At 48.6% G+C, this 12680-nt stretch overlaps 1 long non-coding RNA gene across 2 annotated transcripts in view; it reads right to left on the reverse strand.

Moving 5' to 3' along the window:
* LOC148779064 (uncharacterized) overlaps positions 1-12146 on the reverse strand; it is a 43316-nt gene extending 31170 nt beyond the window's left edge. For both annotated transcript variants that reach the window (XR_016047236.1, XR_016047235.1), the window contains exon 1: positions 10064-12146. This is a non-coding gene — a long non-coding RNA (uncharacterized LOC148779064). The remainder of the gene's footprint in view (positions 1-10063) is intronic.
* Between the last annotated feature and the right edge of the window lie 534 nt (positions 12147-12680).

Consider the following 12680-nt stretch of genomic DNA (forward strand, 5'->3'; position numbering starts at 1 on the left):
CCAACCCTACCACCTTCTCCGAAATGATCACCAAGGCAGCAAAAATCAAAAGCCTGCTGAAGCATCGTGGCGGAGACTCAACCCAAACATTAGGAGGAGGCCAACCGCGGGGTGGCATAACTAACCCCCATGCCGGTCAGTCAAAGAATCTGATCAGCGCGGCGGTTACCACCACCTCCCAGTCAAAATCCAAGGCAGCACCCTTGCTAAAGTTGGACCCCTCACGGGGCTTGTGCAGTGAATTCAAGGGACAACGCAGCAACAACCGCCTCAAAAACAAGACTACAGCAGGGTGCTCTGCCACAAAGCTACCAACAAACTGGAGAGTTCAAGCAGAGGCTCAATCAGCAGTACAACTTGAACAAGGTTTGGGTACCAACCCTCTTGAGAATGCTGATTGAGCAAGACATGGTGGTCCTCCCTCTTAGCAAACGGCTAGATCACGTGGAGTGGGATGACCACCCCAACTATTGTGCCTTCCACAAGATGCTGGGACACCCCGTGGAGAATTGCTTCCAGCTGAAAGATTACATAGAAGCCCTGATCCAGAAAGGGAACATCAATTTGGAGGACCTCAAGAAGGCCTTCGAAACCCCTGAGGTCTGTCATATGGTAACACTCCAGGAAGAGCCGGATGGCGAGGCCCTCGCCATCGAGCTTCCACCCTGCTGACTCCCCACTCTCTTCGATGTGTTAGTGCATCACGAGATGATAGGGCCCTGCACCCCCAAGAGACAAGGGCGGGCCCCCGGCAAAAGCGAAGGACCATGGTGCCAGTACCACTAGCGGAGCGGTCACGACCAGTCCCACTGCTGGGGTTTCCAAGATGTCCTTCAAGGGTACATCCAGGATGGATGGATAGCCCTCATTGACAGTCAGCATCCTCTTCGGGGCACGACCCTCCACAAGTGTCACAATCCCCAACCTAGGATGGGACGAGTTCGAAGCCCCATCACCAGCACCTCCGAGACTCCCACCGACCGCATTTCGGTGCCATGGGAAGCGTACCATAGTTGCAGAAGGGCGAGAAGCGCAATGATAAATTCAACTCTCCATGCATACGAGACACCCACGCTCCAAGCGTCGGAGCCCCATTCACCTAGGGCAGGAAGGCACAACCGGGAAAACTTAAGTACGTTAATTCGCAACTCTAAATCTCCTTGACATCTAGTCGAGGCTTGCCCCCTTCCCCCACCTTGCATGACTTCGTCCCAAGGAAAGTCCTATTTGCCGAAGGAGGTCATTGCACCATCGTAAGAATCGCTCAGGGTTCACCCTACATAGGTATGGAACCCTGAAGGCACGCATTACCGTCAGTTCTAAGGGTGGGACTCTAAGCAAGCCTCACTTTAGTCATGGGTGTATGACTCTAAAACTATCCTTTCAAAAAAAAAAAAAGAAGAAAAACCTTGACGCATTGAATGCGGAAGAATAAGAAAAACATCTGTCTTATTCATATACAAAAGAGGTTACATAATTTAAGTGGGCTGCTAAGGGCCATACAAAGGAGAGACGGGAAGGGGACTATAGAGAATAGTCAAGCGCCTCACGCATCTTCGCCCTCAGAGCCAGCGCCTCCTCCAACGCTGTCTGCTTCTGCTGCTCATAGAGATAAATGTTCTTCATCACTCACTCAGACGAGCTAAGGAGCTGCTCCATATCCAAACTCAGGCGCGCCAATCTGCGAGACCTCGAGGTCATTGCCTCCCTATGTTGATGTCGACGAGCCCTCAGATCAACTGTGTGACCCTGTAAGGAGGCGATCTTACCGTCTACACCCGCTAGTTGGCAGAAGAGTTCTCCTCCTCGATTGATTGGATGTCCCTAGCAGTAAGTCGCTCCCTCTCTTCCTCGTACTCCCACAGGAAGGATAGCTTCTTTGCCAGCCTCTCTTGTAGGGAGGCTATTCGCGCATCAAGGACCCTCGGAGTGGTGGTCCCATTGAGGATGGCTGATGAACCCCAGACCATGAGATCCCTCAGTAACTCGTTCAGCCAGTCAAAGATCCCCTCTATGGGGTGCACAGCCTCTACACCGACTGCACAAACTTTGATGACCTCAAGATCTTTCTGAGGTCAGATAGGGGACACTCACGCAGTACCCTGGGGCTCACCCAAACCATGCCCTCCATGGTCGGCTATTTAGGATTTGAGCTGAGGGAGCCAAGGCAACGGGGCAAGCAGAGGTAGAAGGCTGAATGTTGGGCGTCGGCTCTGCACCGATGAGGGACAAAGATGTAGGAAGGCCTACACAACGGCCAAATAAGGGCCCCTCTGCCCTGGTCTTTGATGAAAGTACTTCGAAACCTGGCTGTACGAGCGACGCTACTAGGAGGAGGGATGAAGCTGGTGAACTTTTCGACTTCATGCGTTTGGCTGTCGCACAAGAGACATAGGCAGGGCAAAAAGAGAGAAAAGGAAAATGATGCACCAGCCACGCACCCGGACCCAAGCAACATTACCTAGGGGAGGAGTCGAGCTCGTGTCAGCCATGTTCCTTGATTGAAGAACTGTTTGGACGAAGGCGAACGCCGTAAAGGAGGTCTGCGCAGAAAGCACGAAGGATGCTAGCCTTTATTTTTACTTAGGGTAAAAGCCCTAGGTAAAATGAAGAACAACTGCGCCTCCTTTTATAAAAACCAGCAGCCAGAAGGGAGGGTCAATGGGCAACCTGTCCTCTGATCAAGAGGGAATCAGCAGCATGCGAAGCGAAGAGTCGGAGGTGGGACAACGAAGCACCGTCAGCATATGAATCGAAGCGTCTCATGAGCAAAATCCCATGCGCTCAGCAGTACGGATGTACGAACAAAACACGAAGTGGCGTGCCACACGTGTGAAAGATTACGCTCAGTCCCAAGGTAGCACTAAGGACACGTAATCGAACCATCGTACGCCGTCAACGCTGCCTCCCTCATCTAGCATTTACTGCTCTGCATGCATGACGTGGCTCATTAGAAATGGCACACCTACTACTGTCCAAACGTCACTCAGGCATGTGATCTTTCCCCACTCAACCCGTATAAATCACGGGCCCACTCAAAGCACCCAGGGGGCACACTTTTGTGCTACTGCGCTCCGCGAGCAAGCGAACCTTGTTCCTTGTCTCACCCACATATGCAAGACCTTCCCTAGTCGTCAAAAAAAAAAAAAAAAAAAAAAATCTTGGGTCTTGCAAAAATCAGCAATGACTCATTCCCCAAGGGCTGGGATGAAAACCCACAAAGGGCATCCCAACCAACCATCAAACATAAGCGTAAGGAAAGGAAGGAGAATTCAACTCAAAGGGGGATTTCATTTCATGAACAAAAAGATTACATGCTTGTCGTTACAACAAAATCTGTAACACAACGAAATGTACATCCGTTCTGAAGTGGATCTGTTCCCTTCAAGAGTTCCACTGCCATCTCACGGTGTTGGTTCCTTCAAAGAGGTCACGTCCATTTCTTCAAACAAGGCTTGAAGAAAACCAAGGAACACCTCTTCCTTCTCCTCCTTTTTGACGGAGGGCACCGTCAAAGAAAAGGCAACCGGTCGGCCACCCTCTCCCTACAACTTACCATCATACCTAAAAAGGTATGATGGGACTCAGGGTGGATGGCCGTCCGCGCCTTACACACGCCCACAGGTCTCACGCCATGGCACCCGCACAAACAAAGGGGCCCGGGAGTTACAAGCCCGCCCTGTAGCATGGACCCATCGTCACCTCCACAAGTCCGAACACCTTCGTCCGCACGTCTAATCCTCGAACACACCCCAGAAGCCGGCACCAGGCAGTGAGCCCCTACAATTGACATGGATCCATGGCTAACGTTTTCCCAAGAAGACAAAGTCTTCGCGCTATCTCCACCCCAAGGAGTATCAAATAAGGAAATTTGCCAGAACATGGGAAAAGCTGCCCTCACGCTCTCCCGCCTATGCTCTTCATTATAAAGGTCATAGGCTCATCAAAGCTCAATGCTTCCCGAGCACCACGCCGCCCAACCACCCGGCCATGTGTCATCACAATGATGCCTGGGTTGACCACATTTTGAAACCCTCTCATGCTTCGCTTTCTAGGCCTTACTTGCAAAGCATCACAGTTAAATCCAGCGCCCCCTAAATGGCCAGCCTGGCATCATCATCACTCAAACGGATCTTGCATCAGGCTCCACCACCCAGGTGGCATTCTCTCTTTGTCCTCACGTCAGACTATAGATGCTTCGTTACCTGTGCATCATCTTCTTAAAGATACTTCACCCCCCGCAGGTGCCTTCCACTCCACCCCTCGCAAGTGCCTTCCACTTCACCCCCCTCAGGTGCTTCTCACTTCACCCCTTGCGGGTGCCTCCAATTCACCCCCCGTGGGTGCCTTCCACTTCACACCCCTCGCGGGTGCCTTCCACTCAACCCCACGCGGGTGCCTTCCACTCACCCCATGGTGGGTGCCTCCCACTTTACCTACCGTGGGTGCCTTCCGCTCCAACCCCCGCGGGTACCTTCCACTCCGGCCCTGGGGGGTGCCCTACACCTCAGCCCCCACATGTGCCTTCCACTTTACCCCCTGCGAGTGCCTTCAACACTCCATCTCTCTGTGGGTGCCATCAGCAACACACTTCCCGCAGATACTACCATCATCGACCCTGCGCGGGCACACCCTGTCGGGGTCGCAATAATGCCACCCTCTTCTGGGCAACACCCGGTTCTGTGCAGTCACGCCTTGCCTCGACCACCTGTCGCTACAACAACCCGACACAGAGCCATGCCAATCAGGCTTCACTATCAAGGCTCCTTATATTAGTGACCCCCCCTCTCCTATTAAGAAGCTGGGAGCGATGGAAACCATCGCGAGTAAAAGAAAAAGACCTTCAGGCGGACATAGCCAACAAGGCTATGGGTAAAATCACACAAATCAAAAAAATGAGGCATGGTGAAAACCTGTACGGGGCACCATGAGTATAAATGACAGGCGGGCATGGCCATGAAGCCATGAGTAAAAGAGTCCTAAGAAAAATCCCAATCCCGGGCCTTAGTGCTGCCACAAAAATGCCAACTTTCTCTTCTCAAAACAAACTCCAACATCCAAGGTGAAGTCTCCTAAAATAAGACTGCCTCAGAGGCCCCCTCCCTATCACGTTTAGAAAATTTGAGAGATCCCCAACTGGACCAGTAGGATGTGGATCGAAGAGGTACCATGCCTGCCCCTTCTTCTCTTCTCAAGACAAACTCCAACATCCAGGGTGAAGTCTCCTAAAAAGAGACCTTCTCATAGGCCCCCTCTCTATCACGTCTAGGTAATTCGGGAGATCCCCAATTGGACCAGTAGGATGTGGACAGGGGAGGTACCCTGCCTGCCCCTTCTTCTCTTCTCAAAACAAACTCCAGCATCCAGGGTGAAGGCTCCTAAAATGAGACCACCTTAGCGGCCCCCTCTCTATCACATTTTGGTAATTCGGGAGGTTCCCAACTGCCAGTGGGATGTGGATCAAAGAGGTACCCTACCTGCCCCTTTTTCTCTTCTCAAGACAAACTCCAGTATCCAGGGTGAAGTCTCCTAAAATGAGACCGCCTCAGAGGCCCCCTCCCTATCACGTCTGGGTAATTCAGGAGATCCCCAACTGGACCAGTATGATTTCGACCTAAGAGGTACCCTACCTGCTGCTTCTTCTCTTCTCAAAACAAGTTGCAACATCCAGGGTGAAGTCACCTAAAATGAGACTGCCTCAGAAGCCCCCTCTGTAGCACGATCGGGTAATTTGGGAGATCTCCAGCTAGACCAGTAGGATGTGGACCGAAGAGGTAACTTGCTTACTCACCACAACCTGGCGTTTCTGTTGGGATAAGGATAAAGCCTGCTTAAAGGCCCCCACCAACTGGAACACTAGGACTTCCCCAGCCAGAATGGGATAAAGCTAAAAAAAAGGGCCCCCACCGGTTGGGACATTAGGAGTTCTCATTGAAACAAAAGTCGTAAGACTGTCAAAGGCAGACCATCAACGCGATCTCCCAGAATATAGATTCTGACGGAACCCAGAGAACGCCCCTCAACAAGGCACTGAACCACTAGAAGCCACTTTGGTCACCTCCCAGGCAAGGGAAAAGCTCAACAAAGTCTACCCCTCAAGGACTACACTGATGCCAGTGATCAAGAAAATAAATATATTTGAGAGACAATAAACATGTCTTAGCAAGGATTTGTCAGAGGATCTACGACGTTAAAGTTTATCGAATGTTTCTTCTCTCGAAGCGCAACATCCGTTGGGGCAAGTTGCTGTACGTCATTTTTAACGTACTTTTGTAGCCCACACAAATAAGGAGAGAGCCGGTGACAATTGGGTCTTGTGGGTTCACTAGACACTCGTAGACTAATGTTGTGCTAAAAAATAAAGCCTGGGGCCGTATGACCTGGGTGTGGTGCCATCGCACCAAAGAAGGACCCTTCAATTATAGCCCTATGCTAGCGGCTGCAGAACTGTATCAGACCATTGCCATTGCACTCAGAACATCGAAAAACCATCGAGGAGCAAATTTGGGTTCAGTCGGACCTTCTCAAAGGGGTTTATGCCCATACTGGCGGGTTTCACACTAGCTCGGTGCTGCTTCACTAAAGCAGTCCCTGGAAATGGGGACTATGACAACATCCCATGGTGACTTCCTCTGAAAATGGAGAGAGCTCAAAATTTAATATGTTCTAGATCACGCCAACCCCATCATTTTGACTTACGACACACACTGTGGCATGACCGGGAACCGCACTGCTCCGAGGAAGAAGGTGCTCGCAGAACCAGAGGAAGAACCACGGTTCAATGGGAAGAAGCTTTGGATTCCGTGAAGCATAGCTCGACATCCAGACCTTGGATCATCGCGAGAGCGAGTTCAATGCAACCATCTCGCAACGAGCTACACACTGTTACAACTCTTGCATTCAATCCAAGATCCGATGAATGTAAGTCCCTAGGTCACCAGAGAAGTAAATCCTGTCGGTTGTCGAAATCCCTTTTTTTGGCAACCTCGCAAATTAGGAAAATGCACAAATCAAGACCAAATCAGCTCAAACTTGGTGCAAAACGACTGCGACAACCTCCCCTCTGACTTACAAACAGAGCCAGGAGCTAGAACAGCGGAGCTCGATAAAGCATTGGCAAAAAAGTACACAAATGTGGCCGAACTTTGGCCCCGACGGGAAAGACCACCGCAACACAATTTTAGGGCATCAAAATGATCACAATCAAGAGGACATTGAAGATATGCCGCTGAAACAATTGAACCATTGCCACAAGTTGCAGAATGAGCTTCCAAGGTCTCACTATGGCGGAGCAACATGCATGCAGGGACAATTTCATCATTCGTGTAAAAGATCTCAGGGACATTTTGATCATTTGCTCCTAATTTCAGGATTTACTTTTAATTTCTTAAATTGTAATTAAACTTGGCTTTTGAATGTTGACCCCTATTTAGTGAATCCTCTATATAAGCAAGCTTAACCCACTTGTACAAGGACATCTTAGAGACTCTCTTTGCAGTTTCAATACCCCTAAAGGATGGTTAGATTATGCTTGTCTCATTAGCTTGTTTCTCCTTGTGAGTTCCCGATCCCCATGGGAAAGGAGAGACGGAGAGAGAAATCTTTGAGAGAGAGAAGATACCCTTGAGTGCATGGTCTTGAGAACATCCCGGCCAAGCGAGTCACCTTCCCTCTCTCTTAAGCTGAGTCGTCACTTCTCCCTCTCTCTCTCTCACTTTCACATGCAAACCTAGCCGTGCGACAGTCCGCGTCCACCCGCAAGCCCATGGACATGAGTATATCCACAAGCCTTGACCCTCGGGTTGCCTCACATCCCCTCTAGCAGCCAGTCAATCCCCTCGGGTGGGCAACCAAGGAGGAGGGACACTTGATCCCATTCCAATAGTTCAGAGAGAGGAGATAGGTTGAAGAGGTCTCTGGTCTAAACCTTGTTGGCAAGCAGCCAGAGGGCTTCGTAATTGCTCTAAGAGGGCTATTCGTCCGGGCGTGTCCCCAAACGCCCCAAGCGGCATAAAGAGCACCTGCGCTTCAGTCGCAAAATCTCTTTCACCGTCGGTACCTATTCGCAAGAAGGAGGGCCCGTGCGCAACTCACGCGTCGGACCTCCACGGTTGTTCGAGAGAGGGTTTCTGCCTCCTGACCTGAGGGAAACCAGGACTTCACTGACGTCAAGCTTCTCCAACATTTTCTTCCTTAGTGTAGGAAGATTTTCACTGGAATCAAAATTCTTGTGAAGGGCGTGATAAATGGGGATACCATCCCCTTCAATTATAGGTTCCCCATCAGCATCCTCGTATTTGCTAAATCGAGCATCCTCCCCCACATAAGTGATGCTCAGGACCATTCTAATGACTGGGTCAGTTCGAGAATGCCGAGGGTGGTAGACTTGGTGAAGGAGGCATCAGTATAAGAGCTGGTTCACAACTCCCCAACACGAGGCAGTTGGTTTACATCAAGTATTTCCACTGAAAAGAAGCACAAACAAGAAAGACACATGAAAAGGTGCGGTGCATAGAGATGCATGGCAGTGCCTAAAAGCTTTACAAGATGCTTCACTCTGCAAAAGGGGCAAAAGGGGACAAGCATGCAAGTGATGCAAAAAGTGGCATAAGAAGTGCTTCTTAATGCCAGAACATGGTTCGTGATGCCCAACCATCACCAAATGAGTAAAATATAATGACAGTGTGCAAAATTTATATGCAGGAGCTCAAAGATTTATGTTGAAGGATGAAGCACTTGGTGTGTACAAGTGCTGAAATGCCTCACCTAGGCATTCCTGATGTGTCCGTGCAAACAATGGTGTACCTAAGTGCTCATAATGCACACACGCAAATGGTGGCACACACATGCTCTCTCATGGCTGAACCACTCAAACGTTCATGTTGCATACGCGCCGAAATGCCTTAGTCGTTCTTGGCGTATCTGTGCAATCGAAGACGCACGTGCATGCACGCACAAGCTCAAGCGTGGTCATGGCGCACATAGCTTGTATACGTGCTGAAAATGTTGCGTACACGCACAAAGTTCAAACGTGGTCATGGTGTACATAGCACTTATATAAGCTGAAATGGTGTGTACGTCTACAAGCAACAGCCAAGACTCAACAAAGCATATATGCTGCATACGCCCTGAAAATGGTGCGTACACGCACAAGCACAGCCAAGCTCAGCAAAGCACGTATGTTGCATACGTGCTGAAAATGGTGCATACGCACACAAAGTTCAAACGTGGTCATGGTGTACATATCACGTATAAGTGCTGGAAATGGTGCGTATACGCACAAGCAACAACCAAGACTCAGCAAAGCACATATGCTGCATACTGGTGCGTACACGCACAAGCACAACCAAGCTCAGCAAAGCACGTATGCTGCATACGCGCAAAAAATGGTGCATACACGCACAAGTTCAAACATTATCAAACTCACCCAAGCACGCATACGCGCTGAAACACCTCACCTAGGTGTTCATAGTGCGTACACGAGCAAGCACGAGCTCAAGCATGGTCAAACTTGACCACGGTGCTCATACCGCGTGAACACACGAGTTCAAGCAAGGCGCACCTAAGCTACTCATAGTGCGTACGCACCAATAACACCTCATCTAGGTGTTCACAACATATGCATACTCAAGGCTCAAACAAGATACACTTCACAGCGGATGCACGCTCAAGGCTCAAACAAGATACACTTCATAGCGTATGCACAAGCAAGACTCAAACAAGACGCAGCTAAGTGTTCATGACGTGTACGCAAACAAAAATGCATTTGGTGCACGAGCATGAACAAGTCTGCCCAAGCATGGCAAGCCTCACCGAGAGGCTCATGGTGAAAATTGACTTTATGCTTATGGCCAAAGCGAGGCAAGGCTCATCAATAATTGGTGAAAATGGGAAGTAAGAACCATCAAACAAGTCAATTGTGTTTGAAAGAACTCCAAGTGCATCACAAATTGCACAAAAAGACTTGTTGTGCAGTAAAACGGTGAAAAGAAGAATGGAAGGTTAACAATGGTGGAAAAAACGTATGGCAAATAAACAAATTGAAAAGAGAGGGGGGCCATACCTTGAGGAGTAGCAGAACTTGTTCTCACATGGCTTCGCAAGATACTATTCTTTGATGAATTCCACTGGGTTTGCTATCTCTCGGGTGAAAAATGGCAGTGGTCAAGAGACCGTGGTAAAAATTCACTGTTGAGATGGGGTAAAAATGCCCCATCACCCCTCCTATAAGCAACGAACGCGCGTCTATTCAAATGCGCATCAGCTCGCGGCTCCGTTACGCGACGCTCTGGCTTCCTCCACTAAAATCCTGCGTCAACAAAATCGTGCAGCTGTCCTGGAGTTTTTCATCCAAATAAGCTTGGGTCCTCAGTTCGAGGGCCCGTCAAAATCGCCTCATCAGTTCTCTTTCGAACCTCTCGAGTTCGGATCCACGCAAATTGCACAGCCCCGTCATCATGTCTTCTTTTATCTCTTCCAGCCATCTCATGTAAACCTTCCCGCCAAACAAGAGGGCACGCCAAACAAATGCTTCTCTCTCAATCCTCATGCGAGTTCCTGGGCACGCACATACATGCATCACCATCCAAGCATTTTCCATCCCTCTCTTGAGCCATCAAAAACTCCTGCACACGCGCATACATGCGGCCCTGCTAAATTCATCCCCCTCTCATTGGTTAAGGGTTCTAGGTCCGCCCTTAAACCTGAACCCCTATCTCTTGAGTCTATTGTTGATTGTACTCTCATACGTTCAAACACACGAATTCATTTGTAGACCCACACAACCCCTTGGTTTAACCATGGGCTTAGCACACACACTTGCGCACAATTACACTGGGTGGACAAATGAGCTACGCTCTTTGTACTGCCTACACACAAACTAGCCCCTTAGTGGGTAACATATTTGGCCGAAGTAAAGCCCCAAAACCTTGAGCTCATTAGCCCCCTTTCTAAACCCTCTGATTTCAAGCCATGAGCTTCCTAAATCTAGTACAACCCTGGATCAGCTCAATTAGCCTTGAAAGACCTTAAAGACAATTCTTATCTTTTTAAGGAACTAATCCCCAAGGGACTTAACTTTCAATGACTTATAAAAACCATGGGAATCTCAATCACCCCATCTTAAAACCTTTAGTCACATGGGATTCATTGCTAAATCTCCATTATTCCCATGGAGCAGATTCTACACGTCGAATCCCCATGAGATCCCATGAATAGTACCACGTTTAAGCAGTCAAAACCTATGATAGTCCATCGTCCCCACTGAGTCACCACTCTCAATGGGCTATCAATTCCAATGATCTATCAACACCAATAGACCAACATCCCCAATGAACCGCTCTTCCTAGCCGTTCATCACCTTGGACGGTACACATTCCCCAGTGGACCACTGCTGCCAACAAATCGCCATTCCAATGGTTCATTATTACCTACAAAACCATTATCCCTAGTGAGATAACTATTTCTTTACCTCCCAAACACATTTTTCATCCCCTGTGGAGTTTTATGCGTCAGCAAGCTGCTAGACCATCTGAACCCCATAACCAGAAAAAGTGAACCATACATTACCTTGAAAGTACCAAAAAAATCCTCAGGGTGGTTCACTTCCAAATTAAAAGTCTCACCTATGGTATCTTTTACCCCAGTGAACCTTATCCAAACATAATCTCTTTGCCCTATGCCTTATTAAGGAAGGAAGTTTCTCTAAAAAGAAAAGAAGTCATGCACGATGAGCATCCGATGAGGATCGTCATGAGTAAAAGTGAGAGCTTCAGGCGGACATAGCCACAAAGCTATGGGTAAAATTGTCAAAATAAAAGAACTAGGCATGGTGAAATCCCGCAAAGGCACCATGAGTAAAAATGACAGGTGGACATGGTCATGAAACCATGAGTAAGAGTATCTTGAAAAAAAAAAAAAAAAAAAAAAAAAAAAAACAGGGCATGGTGACAACCTGAAGGGCACCATGAGTAAAAGCGGAAATCTAAGGTGGACGTGACCTCGAAGTCACGGGTAAAAGAGCCTCAATAAAAAGAAGAAGTCGATGAAAACTATTCTTATGGTGCCACTTCTATCTAGTTCAGGTGAAAACCTGAAAGGGCGCTTGAACTAATAAACAGGTTGATGCAACTCTTGTCCAAAGATGACTTCAATCAATTATAACAGAAAATCAAAAGATTAGAAGGTGCTGACAGAAACCTAAATCATCCCTTCCCCACCAACTAGATTGGAAGCAAAGCCAACCAAGGTCACCCACTAGCTAGTCTCAAAACCAAGATGAAGTTCCCGCGACACAAGATCAAGTCCACCAAGGGTCCCCAGTCATTATAAATAAAGATGTTGATGTGGGAGAAAGCCCTTAAACAAGGCACTCACTCAAAGCCAAATGACGTTTCCACAACACTGGGATCAAGTCTACCAAGGACCCTTAAGTCATTACAAATAAAGCTACTGATGTGGAAGCAAGCCCTTAAACAAGGAACTCACTCAGAGCCAAACAAAGTTCCCGCAATACTGGGATCAAGTCCACCAAGGGTCCTCAGTCATTGCAAATAAAGCTGCTAATGTGGGAGCAAGCACTTAAACAAGGCATTCACTTAGAGCCAAACAAAGTTCCCATGACACTAGGATCAACTCCACCAAGGGCTCTTAGTTGTTGCAAATAAAGCTGCTGATGTGGG

This window comes from Amborella trichopoda, chromosome 13 (assembly GCF_054954075.1).
Source record: "Amborella trichopoda isolate Santa Cruz 75 chromosome 13, AtrichopodaSantaCruz75HAP2 v2.0, whole genome shotgun sequence".
Lineage (NCBI taxonomy): Eukaryota > Viridiplantae > Streptophyta > Magnoliopsida > Amborellales > Amborellaceae > Amborella > Amborella trichopoda.